Here is a 19220-nt window from a genome sequence, read left to right as displayed (position 1 = left end):
TGAGCCAGCTCTCCACTGCTTCTAGGCCTGTTGGGAGGTCCAGGAATGAGTCTGCTCTTCTGGGCCTCAAGGTGGGGGGCTGAGGAGGGTCCCCCGGCTTCCAGGTTCTACCTGAGTCTCCATTAACACTGTCACTGCTTGGGGCTCCTGCCTTCCCTGAAGGGCCGTTGCCTGTGGGACTCCGTAGGTTTTGTTTGGTTTGACATAACTTGCTGCTGCTGTGGGAAACAAGATAATGAAGGTGGAGGAGGAGAGGCAAAAACCGGAATTATCAAGGGACAAAAAGAGCTCACATCGTTTCAAAATATGACACCAGCATTCAGGTGACCACACAGCAGCAGCGCGCGGTGTGGTTTGTTTTCCACTCTATTCAGAAGGTGACCCAAGCGTAAAAGGGGTGGAGACAGGCAGCCTGTCTATGGTCGTAGGTGGGACCACCCAGGACCCCTCCCTGGAATGCAGGGTGTCAGCTGGAATGGGAGCGGAGTTTGTGGGGAAAGAATGTCCCCCCTGCAGATGGGGCTGGCCTGGCCCAGAACTCCTGGCCACTTGTGTGTCAAGCTCCTACAGAAGTTGGAATCCTTGCAGCTGGCACCTTCTTTCATCTGACACAACACATACCATGTGCTCAGGGTAGGAACCCCGAGACTCCTGGGGTCCTTCCAGTGACTCCGGGAGTCGAGGCTGTGGCTGCTGTGGCAACGAAGCTTTTTTACTTTTCAGTCTTTACCTTTCGGGTGTGGGCTTTGCACACAGAATAGGGAGCTCATCTGGTGACGGACGCTCCCTCCGGGCAAGAACCACGACGACTTTCTCCACCCTGCATCCTGACCACCTTGCATAGGGCCTGGTACACAGTATGTGCTAAAAACTAAACCATGGCTACATGAATGTGTACGCATTCTTGCTCTGCCCACTATGGAGGCAGCGGTGGACCTGGGGGCCAGAGTCACTGAGAAAGTGAGTTCTGGAGTTGGGTGATCTAGTTCAAATTCTTGCCAAAACTTAACCCAGCAGGGTGACCGGGGCCTCTCGAAGCTCCCGTTTATCCTAAGCAGACGGGGGCCTTAAGAACTGGACACGAACAGCTGTGAAGTCCTTCACACAGTGTCTGGTGCATGGGGAGAGCACACGACGCACAGCATTCAGCGAACTCCATCATCACAATGACGAGCCCCTCACGCAGCCCATCTCCTCACCGCTCTTCCTGGGCAGGCAGGCCTCCCTCCCCTCCTGCCAGCCGAGGGACATGGGCATCGCTGCCCCCGTCCCCGGGGAAGTCCTGTTTTTGTCACTTGACCCAGTGGGCCCGAATTCTGTCCTGGGTTTGGTGAGTGACGGGAAGGGGTGGAAGGAGCAATGACCACCAGCGCTGATTATGGCACCCTCTCATCCTCTCCACCCCACTTCGCCTGTCAGTGGGACATGCCTGGGTTGCTCATTTCTGCACCAGCCACTCCTCACTGGGCGATCTTACTGCCCATCACCGTCAGCTGAGCCTTCTGGGCCAACCTACTGTCTCTTAATGTCCCCGAGTATCACCTTGGCCCACGTTTATAGGTAAAGAGATCCACAAAACAAGGATCTCAGACACCGAACCCCAATACTTCTGAGGCACAAATGGCTAGAAGCCAGAGTCTGGAGCATTCGGTTCTAATGGATTTAGAACAGCAGCTGTGGTTTTTCTTTGGGGCAGGCTCTCCCTGGTGCTGGGAAAGACCAGGCCGGTGGCTCGTCTATAGGACAATTCCCCGTGCACGTGTCCTGAGCCGGGTATGCTGAGTCCGGTGAACAATCCGATGCAAACACTCCCACGGGGATGAGCTCGCCAGGTGTGGTGATGGAGCAGGGCACTCGCAGGAGTTAGGGGATACCTCCCCAAAGATGATTTGGATGCTAGCTAACTTTTACTGGCTCCAACCCAGCTGGCGGGGGGCTTGGAGGCTCTGGACAGAGGGTGGGAGTCAGAGAGCCGGACTGACTCAGACGTGGAAAGAGGGGACGGATACCTTGGCGGCAGGCCGGGGGCTCAGCAACAAAATGGCTGAGGGGAGGGGAAAGGGCAGAGGCTGGAGCCCCATGAGACCTCAGGGGTGACGGGCTTTGAAGGAAGTGAAACCCCAGGATCAGATTTAAGGTTTTATTTTCTTTAGTGTGATTCCTTCAAGCCTTGGTGAAGTTTTTCTAACAGATCAAAGTTTATGTAGGTCCCTTAGAAAATAAAGGGAAGGAGCAGCTTTTAACTCGGCTGGAGGCAAGCTGCTGGAGGGGGTGGGAACCCCTCTCCAGTGGAGCCTCCCCCCAACCCCCTGCCCCACTGCAACTCCTGTGAGTAGATTTTCCAGGTGTGCACGGGAGTTGGTCACTGACTTGCCAGAGAAGCCTCTGATGCAGTGGTCATTCATTTTCTAAAAGAGGGAGAAAAGAATGTATAACCATTCATGTACTCACGGTTTATTTTTAAGCACACACTGTGTACCAGGCCCTGTACAAGGTGGTCAGGATACAGAGTGGAGAAAACAGTCGTGATTCTTGCCCGGGTGGAGCGTCCATCCAAATGGATGAAAACTGAACTATTAATTCTACAATCAGTGTATTAATTAGGGCTCTGCTGAGGGCAAGGAAGGAGAAGAACAGGCAGCTGTGAGAGAACATAACGAGCGACCTAACCCACAACTTTATTTCATTGGAGCAGTGTATTTTTAACAGCAGATTATTGTATTATTTAAACATCAAATTTTATTGGCATTCCATCAAAACGACAACTGACCTCTAGTAAAAATGAGGTTCCAGACACTGTTCTCATTTGCCAGCTTCTGAGACAAGCTTCCAGAGCAGAATTTTAGCTGTTCCCCCCACATACTCAGCCAGGGGCAAGACTGGCCTGGAACGAGGGCTGTCAGCAGCAGGTGGCATGATGGGCTGACCTGTGTCCCACCAAGATTCGAATGTCCCAATCCTACGCACCAGCACCTCAGCATGTGACTATGTCCGGAGACAGGGTCTGTAAAGAGGTGATCAAGTTAAAGCGGGGTCATAGGGTGGGCCCTGGACCACTATTACTGGGGTCCCTACGAGGAGAAGAGACAGCCAGACAGACACAGAAGGGAGGCCGTGAGAGGACACAGGGAGAAGGCGGCCATCTGCAAGCCAAGGCGAGAGGCCTCAGAAGGAACCAGCCCTGCCGACACCCTGGTCTCAGACTCCCAGCCCCCAGAGCGAGGAGGAAACAAATGTCAGTTGTGAGCGGCCCAGCCTGTGGTGTTTGGTTATGGCCGCCCCAGCCCACTTCTACCCCGGGGAAGACCTTCTGGAAGCAGGTGAGGACCCCGAGCCCAGGCAGCAGAGCCTGTCTGCCTGCCCAGCATCGGCACCACTCTTCTGAGTGTTGGCCAGAGGGTCAGGCCTCCTCTCCTCTCAGAGAGGATGTGGGGTCTCTGCTTCTAAAGGCGGGGGAGCTCCGGGACTGGGGGCAGCCCCTGCCCTGTCCAAGAGCTGCCTTTATCCTCCACGATGCCCAGTCGCCCCTTTGCCAGACGGACTGTTGGCAAAGGGCTGAGAGCCTGATCTAGTCTCCTGCAGACTCTGGGAGCATCACACTTTTGTTTTGTTTTTTGCCTTCTCCCCTCTTTTAACCATGCGGTGAATATACGACAACCTCTTGAAAGTTCCCAGCACAATTGTGCATTTCAGCTCCTTTCCCGGGACATGGAGCATGAATTTGTAGTTTGAAGGAAATTATCTTCTCAGATGTAATGAGCCCCATTGTGAAAACAGAGTCCCCAGTAAACGGAGGGGAAATGCCACAATAAAAAAGAAGAAAAAGAAAGAGTGTCCATCAAATGAGTGTCTCTAACAAGGCCTCCTTTGCGTCCTCTCCTGACAGTCGCCAGTGGTGTGAGGTTTGAGCTGCAGAAATGTCTGGTGAAAGGCAGTGACAGTCGCCATGACCGTCCCCCGTCCCTTCACCCCCTAAGATGTAAGCATTTACCCCAACAGCTGGGATTAGGAAAGGAAAAGGGGTGATGACCGAGCTCATGGCGAGCTCGTGGTGGAGGAGGAGAGGCTGGTGATCAGGGAGAGACGACGGCGAGGGAACATTAGAGGAGCGTGTGAACGAACCGCATCTTCCGTGTCTCCGTGTGATTTCCTTTTTAGGGAACATTTAATAAGATACAGAAGCCAGATTTGGTGGAGCTGAATGCGGGATCGCCATGGCAACCTTCCTTTGGAGGTTATCCAAGTCAGGTAGTGACAGCAACGGCTGAGTTAAAGGTCACCCCTGCCGAGAAAGATGGGCACTGATAAAGTATTTTTAACAAGACCCAGAGGAGCTGGTATTTGAAAGCTACTTACAGAGGATGGCCAGGCACTAGGAATGGGAGGCAAGCGGCAGCAGAGAGGGGTGGGGGCGCCCTGGAGAGGGTTCCACCGGAGCCCCAGGGCCCGGAGCTGGAAATATCAGCCTACAGACAGAGAGGACCGGTGTCCACCACAAGCTCAGACTTGACACAATGCATAACTGTTCAATGGAAGGAGGGTTCGCAACCGTTTTAAACGCGCTCGGGCCACTCTGCGCCCAAGACACGCCTTCCTGAAAAGTGTGAAAAGCCAAATCTTTGCAAATGGAACAGCACCGACTTGTTCATCACTCCAGAAATGCTGTATTTCATCTCTTTTCTATCAGAACATCGCTTTAAAATCCTGAAATGGAGAAGGCCTTTCATCCACGATGCGGAAGCCAGAAAGCTTTGTGAGGAAACCACACAAATACAAATGTCTGTGTGACTGGGCCCTCAAACGCCGTAAAAATGAATTTTAAACGTAAGAAAATATGAAAAGGTAATCCAACCTTCCTCATAAATAAGTAAATGCAAATTTAAGTGAGAAATAAAATGTACATTAAAATACTATTTTTTGCTTCTCAGATAAGCAAAAATCTAGAAGTACAATAATACCTAGAGGTGATAAGGGCATGGGTCCCATACATTGTTGGTAGGAATATAAATTGATGCTACTCCAGTGGGGGATAATTTGCAAATACATATCAGAATTTACAATGGACCTCCCTTTGAGCTGGAAATTTCACTTGTTCTCATGCAAAGATATGTGGACACAGGTGTCGCTGATACTTTGAAAGATGGAATAGAAACATGGAAAGATCTGAGGCCTAGATCTGCTAGACTTCCTTCTGTATGAACCAATATATCTGATTATGGCGTAAGTCCCTCTGTGTTTTGTCTTTTGTTACCTGCAGACAAATACGTCAGCACTGACACAAGCCTCGAAGACAGTATTTAAAATATTTAAAGTTAAAATGATTTTTTTCCTTTATGGCAACATTCCATGAACTTAGTACAAAGACTAATCACAGATTAAGGAAACTATGTGACAAAAGCACCTCATGTGCCCCCTCTCCGTTAACCCCTGGTCAAGTGAGCCTTCCTGCTCTCTTGAAATCCAGTGTCACACGGAGGTGAAGACTGAAGAAATGCAGTCCTGAATCAAAGCGCAGAAAATGAATTTTACGTAAGAAATAGCTCCGGGCGGGGAGGAGAGGGAATCAGAGCACCAGAGTCTGCAAAGGAAAGGTTACAGCACCAGAGAAACTTCCTTTAAAAGCAAATGTTTGGCCTGTTCATCTTCCCTGCAACCCACACAGGGGAACAGCTGCCCCACTTCACTGCATCCGTCCTTCAAAACGTCGCCTGGTTCTTCTCTTGTGACCCCTGCCCTCTCTGGCTATGTCACTGGTATGTAAAGAGATGCAGAACTCTTGGCTGCTGCCCACGCCTTGTCTCCCAGGTTTCCCTGGGGGGTGTAGCTGGTAGAAGGGGAGACGAGAGGAGTGCTATTTCGCACCTGCAAAGAAGTGACAATGGAGTTTAAGTGCCTTAATCTAAAGTCACATCTGGAAGAGTCAGGCTCTCCACCACTAGGCTAATCTGACCTCAACAAGGGATGGCGATCCCTGATATAAAAATAACTCTTACAAATCAAAGAAGAGGAAAAAAACCACCCTAATGGAAAATCTGGCGAAGAACATGCGTAGGCAAATTAAAGAAGAAAAACAAATCGGAAAGGGTGCCCAAGCTCACTAGCAATAAAATGAATGGAAATTAAAACAATATTTCAGCTGGTAGACGAGCAAAGACTTTTTCCAAGTTAATTATAGCCAGTGTGAGCTGGGGTATGGAGGAAACGGAGCTCCTACACTCCGCTGAGGAGCGAGTAACCGAAAAAAAAATTAGGTCATACCTCTCCAAATTTACAATCAGCATACATTTGACCCAGCGATTCTACTTCTAATAATTTATCCTAACGAGTTCATTAGATAAGCAGGAAAGAAATGTGTACAAGCATGTTTACAAAGCCTGCGTTTTAATAGTAAAACATGGGAACAACTTAATGACCACCCATAGGGGACTTAACGCGGCATGAGAGTGAGGGAGAGAGAAAGAGCTACTCCCTGCAGCCTGCCCAATACAGAAGCCACGACTGACCGCCTTGCCTACTCGATCACAGGCAACGCTGGACCAACACAGGCTCCCTCAACAAGGCCAGATCCAGGCCCTGTAAAACTCCCAGCAGGGGAGCCCCGAGGCACAAGAGAGGCTCTCTGCGCACCTCGGGACAGTGCGTCTGCTGAGCTTCCCAGCCTGAGTTTCTTCTCCAAGCCCCGGATTCTTCTTCCATCTTCAGAGGATTGAGCGAGGCTTTCTGTAGAGAAAGGCTAGAGTGTTACTCTAATGAAGGAAACATAAAGACGGGAGAAGGAAGATTCCCTCTACCCCAACCCTAAAATACATGTACCTTCACAGAAGACAGTCTAGAGATGGGTATCAGAAAGGGCGGAGCGGTTATCCCTGTGAGGGTAACATCAGACACGTGGCTGCCTAGTGCGGAAAGAGAAGGGAAGGAAGCTGCCGTCTTCTGTACCCCTACTCTGTGCTAGGCTGCGCAGCTCAGCGGCCTGGCCTCAGTGTATGTAAGCTGGGACACTGAGGATGAGTCCCAGTGCGACAACAGCCAGGATCCTCACATTGGTGTCCCTGTGGGAGAGGCAGGAAGCAGGCGAGGGTCCGAGTCAGCAGGCCTGAGCGCCTGTGTGAGAGAGAGGCAAGGGGAGCCCATGGAAGGCAGGGGTTTTGGAGGGTTTGGCCCCAGCCAGCGGCCAGTTGGAAAGTGTGGGGAGACTCAAGTTCTTCAAGGCCAAAAAGAATCTAGATGGGGCCTAGACAGCGGGGGTAGGTGGAGAGCCTCTGACAGACGGAAGCAGCAGCTGCAAGTAAGATATCCAGCAAGCACTCAGGACAAAGACCTTCTCCAGGGAGTCACCAAGAATCCAGAGGACAGCAGAAGGACCTCTCCAGGAACCAGCCACCCTCCTCTCTGCCATGACATCACATCCACCTGTAACTATACCCAAACACCATCTTGAAAAGATGGAGAGAGTACAGAAAGCACTGACTAAAGAAAATCTGGCCCAGTAGAGGTTTGGACATTGAATTGAATTGTATATTTACAGATGTGAGTTAGAACTAACTTATGAGAACTGTTACAAGCTACAAAAGACTGTGCGAAACTTAAATAAAAACAAATTACATCCAACATTGACTAGGGTATAGAGGAGAAAGAACTCCCACACTCTGTTAATAAGAGAGTAACCCAAGAAAAATTAGGTAATACCTCTCCAATATTAAAATCTGCATACATTTGACCCTGCAATTCCACTTCTAATAATTTATCCTAACGAGTGCATCAGACGGCAAGAAAGAAAGAAATACAAGAATGCTTACAGAGCATACTGACAGCAAAAGTCTTCCATCTCCTTCAGTACTGGCAATAACTGACACTCCCAGATGTGTTCTCATTTCTGAGTTACAGTGTGTTAATTCCTACCATAATATCACCATACACTAGTGATATTAAAAAAGAAAAAGGAGAGGAATTAAATGCTTTGCTTCTTGACCTCTACTAGCACACAGCAAAGAATTCAAGGACATTTCTAGAATGAGAAAATGATGTGTGAATCTGAATGCAGGGAGAGATGTACGCGTATAAGTCCTTAAAGTCAACTCACGGCGTGTCTTCAGGTAAACCTCTAATGATTTCGTTCCTACTCCTTTGCCCTTGCTTTTCCTCACTTTGGGGTGTGTTTACACTCATTACTTTGAGGTGACTTTCATGTAAGATGGTGTTAGTAGTTGACCGGGTTGGTTGCCCGGCCAATTTCATTTTCTTCCTGTCTTTCCCAATGGGCAAAGCAAAGCCCACAACCCCCTGAAAGTATTAATAGATTGTGTAATCGGAGACCCCGCAACAAAAAGCTGGGACCCTAACAGCTATCCCTGAGTGTGAGAGTAATTTAGGAATAAACGATTGCTCCAAAAACTGCAAGGAAATGACCTGTCTGAAACCTTTGTGATGAGTTAGGAGAGAAAAAATCATCTCCCCTGAGAGTTTATGATTTCAAGTCAGATTCATGCAGATTCACAGGCTGAATTCAAACTACCTGGTTAATATGAAAAAAAACCTCAAGCTGAGAATTTAGTTCAAATAGTCCTGGGTTGGTAACTCCCCAGACACCTGAGAGCAAGCAATACCTTCCCTATTTGAAGGAAGCATCTGCCTTCAAATGTCCAAGCAGTATGAGGTCACAATCAACAACAAGAAACCATGAACCAGAGCCAGGTGAGAAAACAGACTGCAGAATGAGACCTAGAAACATGGTAGATGCTGCGATAACGAGACAAAGAAAGAAGGTACCGTAAGTGTAATATGTTTTTATTGACTTACCAAAGGGGAACATATCTAAAAATGATGAAACATTTCCAAAAATAACTAAACAGATATGAAAAGCATGAACAGAACCTCTAGGAATGAAAGATATAATAACTGAAATTAAAAATACGCTGCAGAAACACTACATACACACTACAACAGCTAAACTTAAACAGACTGGCAACATCAAGTGCTGACAAGGCTCTGGAGCAAATGGAACTCTCATACATCACTAGCGGGAATGCAACGTGCTACGGACACTTTGGGAAAAGTTCTCATAGTGTTTTAGAAAGTTATATATACATTTACCATATGATCCAGAAATCCTACTTCTAGGTATTTACTCATAATAAATGAAACATATGTCCATACAAGAAAAACAAGAAGTATTTCTAATAGTTTGTTGCCACAGGGGATCTCCAAACACCAAGTGTGAATGAATCAAAAATCAAATTTCAGCAGCACAAGGTACCAACTATAATTCTTAGGACCTGGGGACATTTAAGACATACTCATTTGATACAAAACAAAATCCAACCCCCTATTTGGAATAATGTTCATTAAATAATGTTCCAACACACTGCCCAAACTGGAAACAATGCAACAAATGCATTATGCTAAGTGAAAAAAGGCAAACATAAAAGGCTGCACTTGTACTATGTAATTCCACTTAGATGACATTCTGGGACAGGCAAAACTATAAAGACAGAAAATAAAGCAACAGTTGCCAGGAGCTTGGAAAGGATGGAATTAATTATGAGGGATCATGAGACAAATTTTAAGGAAATTGAAATGGACTATATATTGATTGTGGTGATGGTTACACTATTGAACAATTTTGTCAAAACTGATAAAACTATACAATTAAAAATTGTGAATTTTATTGTCTGTAAATTATATCTCAATAAACCTGCCTTGAAAAAGAAAGATAACATGGAGGGAATTTTTTTCTAAAGATATACTCAGAGGTAGAGAATCTTAGACACGGCTGAGGAAAGATTTAATTAACTGTAAGTTACAGCTGAATAAATTATCTAAAAGACACACATGGAAAATATGTAAGACAGATTAAGAAATCTAAGATAGAGTGGTCCCACATACACCTAACCAGAGCCCAGACAGAGCTTTTACCCGTAAGACTCATCAGCTTATCTCTACATGACCCTTCTAAGCAATAAAAAATACAATTTATTTTCTTTAAAAAAAAAAATTTAAATAGGTCCTTATTTCCCAAATCAATACAACTATAAAGTATCTAAGAAAAAGCTTCACCAAGCATAGCTAAGACATCTATGGAGAAACTTTAAAATTCAATAAAGAACATTCCAAAGTAACTAATTAAATGCAGAAATATTGCTTTTTATTTTCTTGAATGGCATCACTTAATATTATAAACATATACGTTCTGCCCAAATTAAAGTACAAATCCTATGAAATCAAAACTCTGTTTGAATTTCTTTAGGAACTCAACAAATTTACTTTAAAATGTACATACAAGAATAAAAGTTCACGAATAGGTAGGTCACCTTTTAAAAGTAAAGAAAGGGTCTTTTCTCAACATAGAGTAAGACAATCTACAAAGCCATATTTGACATGTTAGTAAAAAATATTTTGGTAATAGAAAAAGAATCGATGGAAGAGTGGAGAGCTTAGAGCCAAACCTATAGGTTACAGCCAAACCTTTGCATACACACACGTGTGCACACACACACATAAATGCACACACACAAACACATGTGTGTATTGCAACTGAATATGTTACAAAACTGACACCATGAATCAATCGGAAAAGAATGTGTTGTTAAATCTTAATTTAAACCTGCTACTAGACACAAAGGTAGACTTATGATGGATCAAAGACCAAAATATGAAGGTAATATAAATATTAAACTAGTCAAAGAAAATCCAGAACATTTTTGTGATTCAGGGCAATGAAAGACTTTGAAAACAAAATCTCAAAGACATAACTCATACGGCAAAACAGGGTAAAACTGATTACATCAAAACGAAAGATTTCTGTTCAATGTAGGATATCAGGGACAAACTTAACAGAAAGTAGACAGGCTAGGAAAAGATATTTGCCATGACTAAAATCAATGAGGGAGTCATATCTGGAATATACAAATAACTTCTGCAAATCAACAGGAAAAAGTAGAAACCCAATAGAAAAATATAAGCAAGCATTTACAAAAGAGAAATGAAAAAACAAACAAGTATCTGAAGAGATGCTCAACGTCATTAGGTATCAGAGAAATGCAAATTAAAATAACAATGAAATATCCATGTACACTTATTAGATTGGGGAAAAGTAAGAGTATATCTAATGCCAAGTGTTGGAGGAGATGCAGAGACACACAAACACTAAGCACTACTGGCAAGAGCGGTTGTGAAGCGCCGAGGGGACCATTTCATCACATCAGGAATATGCATTCCCTATGAGCCCACAATTCCACCCCCAATGATAGACGACCCCCAAGTATGCTCTTACGCAGGTCGATAAGGGGGCATGTACGAAAATGTTTATTGCAGTTCTCTCTGTGCAAAGAGGTTTCCTGGGTCCCCATTACTGAGCGAAGGAAGAGGCAAAATAGAATACCTTTACTATAACACACTTAGAAACTATAGATTAAGTATTCACATATTGTTGAGCATAAAAAGACAAAGAATAATCCATATAACAAGACATATTTGTGTACATTAAGAACATATTCCTACAAACAAATAATATCTATCATCCAAGAATGCAAACAAAGGAAAAAATATATATTAAACATATTGGAGTGTTGCCTCTGGAGCAGGGAGAGAGTAGTGGGAGGCGCGAGTGCTAGAAACAGGAGGTAAATAAATGACGTTAGCAGAGGTGTCTTGCGTGAATCAAATACGATGATGCACCGTGAACTGAGAAGCATAATTAACTTGACCCTCTGCTCTAGGGGCCTAAAAAACAATACGAAGTAATAAAAAAACCAAAAATGTTCCTTCAAGGAAATTTTCTTCCAAAAAGAAAATAAATAAAGATTGGAAAGGAAGAAACAAAACTAACATTGTCTGCAGATTATACTATTAAGTCCATAGAAAACCCAAAAGCATCTACAGACAATTAGAATTAACAAGAGAGTTTGAGAAGGTTACTAGACACAAAATTGAAGTATAATAATGTTTTTAATTTCCATATACCAGCAAAAACTGCTTAAAATATAATTTTTTAAAGATACGGTTTAAAACAGTACACGATTTACAACAACAAATGTCAACATATACACTAAGAACAAATTTAATTAAAATTGGGCAAGACCTATATTCAAAGTTATTAAAGAATACCTAAATAGACGGAGAAGCACACCATATCTATGGATTGAGAGATTTAATATCATGTAATGGTCAATTATCCCCAAATTAACGTTCAGACTTAATAAAATTCTAATCAGAATGCCAAGAGTTTTTATTTTAATAGAACTCGCTAAGCTAATTCCTGTATGTTTATATATGGAAAAACTAAGGGCCGAGAAAAGCCAAGATGCAGTGTGAGTTGGAAAAATTTGTCTTTGCAGATACCAGAAAGAACAATGGTGTCTCTACTGTATTGGCACAAAATGGACAAACAGACCAATGAAATAGAATAGAGAGCCAGAAAGAAACCTTCCCATATATAGAAAATTGTTTTATAACAGAGCTGGCATGTCAGGAGCAAAAGAAGACTAATCACTAGTAGTGTCGAGATAATTGGTTATTTATGTAGAAACAACTGAAACTGGGCTCTTCCCTCACATCATACACGAAAATAAATTCCAGGTAGATGAAACACTTAAATGCAAAAAGCAAAAGTTTAAATTAAGACTCTGAGGGTAAGAATGTAATTCTCATGCAAGACCTAGAATACATCAACCACAAAGAGAAAGATTCACAAACACTACTATAGCAAAGTTCTTCAAAAGGCATCAAAATGAAAGTAGAAAGTCAAGACAGAAACTAAAATCATGCATCTGTAATCAATAAGAAAAAGATGATAGATTTGATTCTACTGATTTCAATAGGAAAAAAAAATGAGCAAAATAGATACACAGGCAGTTTATAAAAGAGAAAACTGAATGACCGAGAACTCTGTGAAAAGATGGTCAATCTCCGAGGGGAAAAAAGGAAATTCAATTAAAACCACAGTAAGAAAGCAGTGACACGCGCCAGGTCGGCATAAGCTAGAAAGCCCCCCTGACTTGTCTGGGTGAGGCGTCATCAGCAGAACATTACATTGTACTGATGGAGGGATCAACAGGAAAACAGCTTGGCAGTCACTCCTCTCCTTAGGTGCAGACTTCTGTGCTGTTTCACCCCCCAACTGGGTGTACGCCATACAAGTCTGACGTGTCACACCAACCAGTTACTGGGGACCCCACAGGTTAAGGGCAGAGTTTTTCACAAGGCGGCGCTCGGTTCAGATGCCACCCACACTTCACACAGAGGTTCAGGAATTTAGAGGAATGACTTACAGGACTCCCTGAAAGCACTGTACTTACAACTACAGTATTGGTTTTTGGGGGGGCTTTTTTTTATGAAGGATGCACACAGAGCAAGGTCTGGGAGGGTCCCAGACTCGGAGCTTCTCTGACACTCCCCGTGGAGCCCCATCCTGCCTACACATGAATGTTTCCCCAACCAGGAAGCTGCACCCAGCTTCGGTGTCCCGAGTTTGGGTGGGGGTTTCATCACATAGGGTTGACTGATTGATTGACTGATGGATTAAAATCAATGGCCACGTGATTGAATCAAATCTCCAACCCACCACATCTCCCCAGAGGTCAGGCAGCTAAAAAGCCCAACCCTCAAATGCACGGTCTTTCTTGGGACCAGCCCCCATGCTGAAGCTATCCAGGAGCCAGCATGAGTCTTCTCATTAGCATAAGACGCTCGTGTTATTCTGGAATTTCCAGAATGTTTTAAAGACCAGACAAATTCTTTATTATACAACAACCCTAGAGAAACTCGTACATATGTGCCGCAGGAGTTATGTTTGAAAATGTTCAAGAAGCACTTCTTGCATTAGGGAGGAAAAAAAACAAAACACGCTGCATGTCCTTGGATGTATTGTGATAAATTAATATTTATTCATATTTACCACAATACCGTGTGTACAGTGCAATGCTGTATACACAGCGATGATGGAGCGTGGGAACCAGGGCGTCACTGAGGGGAAACAGGAAGGTACGAAGCAGGTGCCCCTCCCCCTGCTGGAGTGACGGATCTGAAGACCCGCCCCTGTGATTAGAGGGACTGATTACAGATCTGTGTCTTGCCCTGGATTTCCCTGTCTCAAGGTAGCCCGCTGTCAGGAGAAGGCAGACTACTCCACCTCTGTCATGACCCATCATCATTAACCCTCTGAGGGGCGAGGGCCACGTCTCAGTGGCCCCAAGGGGTCAGCTAGGGGGTGAAAGGCAGCTAGCAGTGCCACATACACCAAAGGAGCCGGGGCTGCCCCTCTGAGATGGGCAACAGGAAGCCAGCGCGAAGCCAGCGTGGCTCAAGGAAACCCACCTGCTCCACCGCTCGGGGTCCCCACGACCAGGCTCATCTGGATGGGGGCAGAGGGGGATCTCCTCCCCAGCCCAGCTGCAGGAGGCCCAGGACTAGATATGCAGCCCCCACCTCCCCCCCAGGAAGTTCCCCAGGCCACCGACCCCAGACAGTGTCAAGGTGAGAACCTTCAGTTAACTGACATTTCCCCCCACAGATCCAGTTCAGACCAGCAATGAAGAAATGCCGCATGGTGGCAACGTTCCAGGTTGTCCGCCATTATAGAAACGGGGGCTCCTGTGCTAAGCTGAGTTTGCATGTGGAAATGAAAGAAAATTCATTTTTGTACACTGAAAAACTGAGTTTTATCATCTGCCCGCCTCTGAAAACAGTGTACCTAATACGTGTGCATATCCGTGTATATATAAATATACCCACACGCACACATACACGTACGTCTTGGTTAACATTTCTGCACAGAATATGAGAACACGTGAAACACACTGTTCTGAAACTTACCTCTTTCAACGCGCAGCACGGTGGGCTCTCTCTGCAGCTGTTTACAAACCTTCCACTACATGAATTACATGGAACATATCACATACCTCGGAGCCTCGAGTCTCCTGAGAGCAAACGCCGCCAGCTCCTTCCCACGTCCACATCGGTGTTGGGCTCACTCTTGAAAAGTCCCACTTGTCACCGTCGCTCTGAAAGTGTACTGACCAAGGACACACCCATCAGGCCTGGAAAGAGAGCAAAGGCAGGTGAGGAGGTGAGTTTTTGTGGCACAACCCTCAGCACCAAACCCCTGGGAAGGATGTGGCCCTTGCCAAAGCTTTCCTCAACGCCCCCTGGAAAGTATCTTTTCAAGGGGATGACAACAGTCCCACGTCCCTGTGTTCTGACCTTGCATTCTGACCACCCCACCATCCACCTGCCCAGAACCGGCCTTCCAACTAAGACTTAACACTTTCTGGACCAAAACACTCAAACTCCGTGGCCTTCGCTGCTCACGTCGGCTGTGAGCTCCAGAATTCCTCCAGTGTAGCTTGCACTGGACAGCTCCCCTCAAGTGTTAGCACCTACTTCTTAATAAACAGAAAAGGGTTCAGATGGTAGATTTTATGTTGCTGGAGCCCTCCCTCGTCCATGGTTTTGCTTTCCGAAGTTTCAGTTACCCGCAGTCAACTGTGGTCTATATTAAGCGGAAAGTTCTACAAATGAACAACCCATACGTTTTAAATTGTGCTCCATTCCGAGTAGTGCCCTGAAATCCAGCACAACCTGCTCCATCCGCCTGGATTGAGAATCATCCCTTCGTCCGGCATCTCCACGCTGATTCCATCGACTGCCGAGGTACCGCAGGGGCTGCATCCTTTTCCTTCCCTCCTTCCTTCCCTCCTTCTTTCCTTTTCCCTCCTTCCTTCTTTCCTTTCTTCCTTCCTTCCTTCCCTCTTTCCTTCCTTCCTTCCTTCCTTGCTTCCTTCCTCCTTCCCTCCCTGCTATTTTCTCTCCCTTTCCTTTCCTCCCTTCTTTCTTTTTATTGTAAAAGAAAAAAAACATACACAGCAGTCCAGTAGTTCCCCCCTCTTACCCTCAGTGGATAAGTTCCAAGACCCCCAGTGGATGCCTGAAACCACAGATAGGGCTGAACTATAAGTGTGTGTGTGTGTGTGTGTGTGTGTGTGTGTGTGTGTGTGTCACGGTTTTTCTATACATACACACCTATGATAAAGTTTTGTTTATAAATTCAGCTCAGTAAGAGATTAACAACAATAACTAATAATAAAATAGAACAATAACAACATTATACTGTAATAAAAATTATGGAACTACGGTCCTCTCTCTCTCTCTCTCTCTTCCCCCCAAAATATCTTACTTCCCTGGACTAACCTTCTCCTCGTGATGCTGTGCAAACACGAGTGGCTCCATGAGAGACGGAGCGAGGTGAGTGACGCAGGCAGTGCTGCCGCATTAGGCTATTGCTGACCCTCTGACACTACACTGCAAACACTTCCTGCCTTCTCTCCGGCATGTCCGACATGCCAGCATCACTACTCTCGCACTTTGAGGAGACTGTCGTTAAATAAAGTCAGGGTTACTGGAACACAAGCAGTGTGACACAGCCAAAAGTCAGTCAAGATAGCTACCACGTGACTAAGGGACGAGGAGCGTCTACAGCGTGGGTGGCCACACAAAGTGAGCGGTCACGTCCCAGGCAGGACGGACCAGGTCACGCAAGATTTCATGACGCTACTCAGAACGGCCACAATTCAAAACTTATGAATTGTTTATTTCTGGAATTTTCCATTTAATCGTTTCAGGCCGTAGTTGACTTCCGGCCAATGAAACTGTGGGAAGTGGCACCACTAACAAGGGAGGCACTGTCTCAGAAGGAGTCGGGGGTGGGGGGTGGGGAGCCCAGAATGCAGTGGGGGGAGAGGCATGGTCAGATCAGGCCTGAGAGGCCATGCTTGCGTTCTGTCTGGAAAGCAACAGGGACCCGCGAATAATTTTATGCTAAGGGGAATGTGATCAGATTCTTATTTTAAAGAGGCAGCACTCTGCCACCAAGGAAAATAATGGAACAGAAAATGAGCAAGAACAAAAGATAAGGGGTGGGACATACAGCCTGCTGAAAGCAGATGTTGCAGGGAACAGGAGGAGAAAACAGGGGGCATAGGGTGGGGTGGAAGGCAGCCCATGGGAGGACGCTCCACAGAATGGGCTTCAGACCTGAGCTGAATCCAAGCTCTCATTGTGGAGAAAACTAGCACATTGCTTGATCTCCTTGAGCCTCAGTTTCCCTCATCCTTAAAACAGCATAGTCAGTTATTGAGAGAACTGAAATGAGTGCTGCAGAACATAAATGGCCTAGGAAACCGGACTCACTGGAGGTACTCAGAAATGAGCAACTGTCCACAGAAGACTTTTGAAGAATTTCCACACAGAGAGCCGTAGGACAGTGTAGAAGGGCTGGCAAGAAAAGCATCTATTCTTGCAAAAATTTGCCAAAAGTTTTTAGTGGAAAGGGAGCCAAAGAAGTAAATAGACAGGTTGGAACTTTATAAAAGTGCAAAGGCTGGGACAAGCCTGGAGGAGGCGCTACACACTCTTCTTTGATAAGCTTCTAGAACCTCCTGGGAGCAAACTGGAAACAGCTTTAATTCACTTGAGAGCACAGTTTTGTGAGGCTTGGGAGAACCACCAAACCCTGAGTGGACAACAGTGACCCCAGCCCACCCATCCCCATCAAGAAACACACTTCCGGGCAGCCAGTTGGCCCAGTGGTTAGAGTGCAGTGCTCATAACACCCAGGTCGCCAGTTCAATCCCCACATGGGACAGTGAGCTGCGCCCTCCACGACTAGATTGAAAAGGACTTGGCTTGGAGCTGATGGGTCCTGGAAAAACAAACTGTTCCCCAATATTCCCCAATAAAAAAGAAAAAAAAAGAAACACACGTCCAGGACCCCGAAGTAGATCACGTTCAGGGAGTTTCCCAAAACTTGCTTCTCAAGGAGCTGTTCTCACAGGGCCCGTCAGAGCCTCGGGTTACAGGTGAACAAAAGGGCCGTAACTTCCAGTGAGCAGGACACAGAAAACAGGACAGTTTCAAGGAAGGCGCTGGTACGAACTGGGAGTAACAATATAGACCAAAATCCAACAGCTGGGATCTGCTACTTATCCATTTTTCTTTTAAACTTCTACTTACAGAATGCCCTCATCAAGAAATAACATTCATCGTGATAGAGAATAGATAGTAAAATCCCATGAATAAAAATCAATTCATCATCACTCTGCATCTATTTCACGTGGGTCAAGTTAAGGCTTAAGGCTTAACCTGCGGTGACCATGTAGTGAGGATGTCACGTGGAAACCCCTGTCACTCAGTGCTGCCTCCATGTCACTTGCATCATATGTGCCAAGCACACATTCTCTTTTTACCCCACGGGGTGACAGCCAAGGCAAAACTCATGTAAAAGTAGTACCTTCCACGGCCACCCAACCTGGCAGTCGAGTCCTTTTCTCTGTTAGATGTAACGCCGCGTCATGCACCATGGCGGGAACGACACACACACAGCACACACGCTCAGCCTGCCCAAGCCCTCTGCAGACATGACAAAGCCATTCAGAGCTTAGGGATCCTGCCAGCTGAGTGCAGGTCCTTCTAAGTGTTCCTTCCTCCCAAACAGCAAACTCATTGTCCACCTTCCAGTGAGAAAACATCTGTTCCGTGCCCAAGGGCCGAAGCCCTGAGCGTACTAACCTAGTGCAGTTACCCTTTCCATTTGGGAAGAACTGGCAAAGCAGCTAGCTTTCTGGAGGGGCGGGGTGGGGGAGGGGGAAAGGGAGGAGCCATTCCCAGATGCCCATGCAACGGAGAGTCAGCCTAGCCTCGGGGTTAAGCACATGGTCTGAGTTCAAATCTGACCTCCATTCTACTTATGTGTGCCCTTGGGTATGTTACTTAACTTCTCTGGACCTTGATTTTCTCATCTGTAAAATGGAAATAATATCTGCCTCACGGCATTGTCGTGAGAATTAAATGAGATAATCGATGAAAACCTCCCAGCATGTGCTAGGTACTCAACACACATTACTTTGTATTGTTAGAATTCCTGTTATCAGACAGTGTGTGCTCTTGGTGTCCATGAGACAAGACTTGGGTAAAGGCATGGACTTCCACGCCGTGAGTCCAGAGCAAGGCAGCTCCAGGAACTGCTGGCTGCATCCTGGCCGCTTCTCACCATTCTGTTCTGAATGCCCAGGAGGTCCAGGGGGCGCTTCCAGCAAAGGAGACGGAAGGAGATGGCTGTTGGGGATGAACCAGCAGGTATGGCTCCGACGGAATTCGATGGGCAAAGAAAGTCTTTCCGTGCACGCACGGACTCCGTGTGTTTATTCTGGTGACTGAGCCACACCTGC

General features: G+C 45.9%; 1 long non-coding RNA gene across 1 annotated transcript in view; it reads right to left on the bottom strand.

Annotated features, from left to right (window-relative positions):
- The window catches only part of LOC109444928 (uncharacterized), a 113798-nt gene extending 97369 nt beyond the window's left edge, over positions 1-16429 (bottom strand). Inside the window, exons 1-2 of the long non-coding RNA XR_012491297.2 lie at positions 15528-16429; positions 14898-15035 (exon numbers count right to left, since the gene is read on the bottom strand). This is a non-coding gene — a long non-coding RNA (uncharacterized LOC109444928). The remainder of the gene's footprint in view (positions 1-14897; positions 15036-15527) is intronic.
- Positions 16430-19220: the final 2791 nt, after the last annotated feature.

Source organism: Rhinolophus sinicus, chromosome 13 (genome assembly GCF_057876585.1).
Source record: "Rhinolophus sinicus isolate RSI-liver-muscle chromosome 13, RSI-T2T, whole genome shotgun sequence".
Taxonomy (NCBI): domain Eukaryota; kingdom Metazoa; phylum Chordata; class Mammalia; order Chiroptera; family Rhinolophidae; genus Rhinolophus; species Rhinolophus sinicus.
This window is presented reverse-complemented; position numbering and strand designations above follow the sequence as displayed.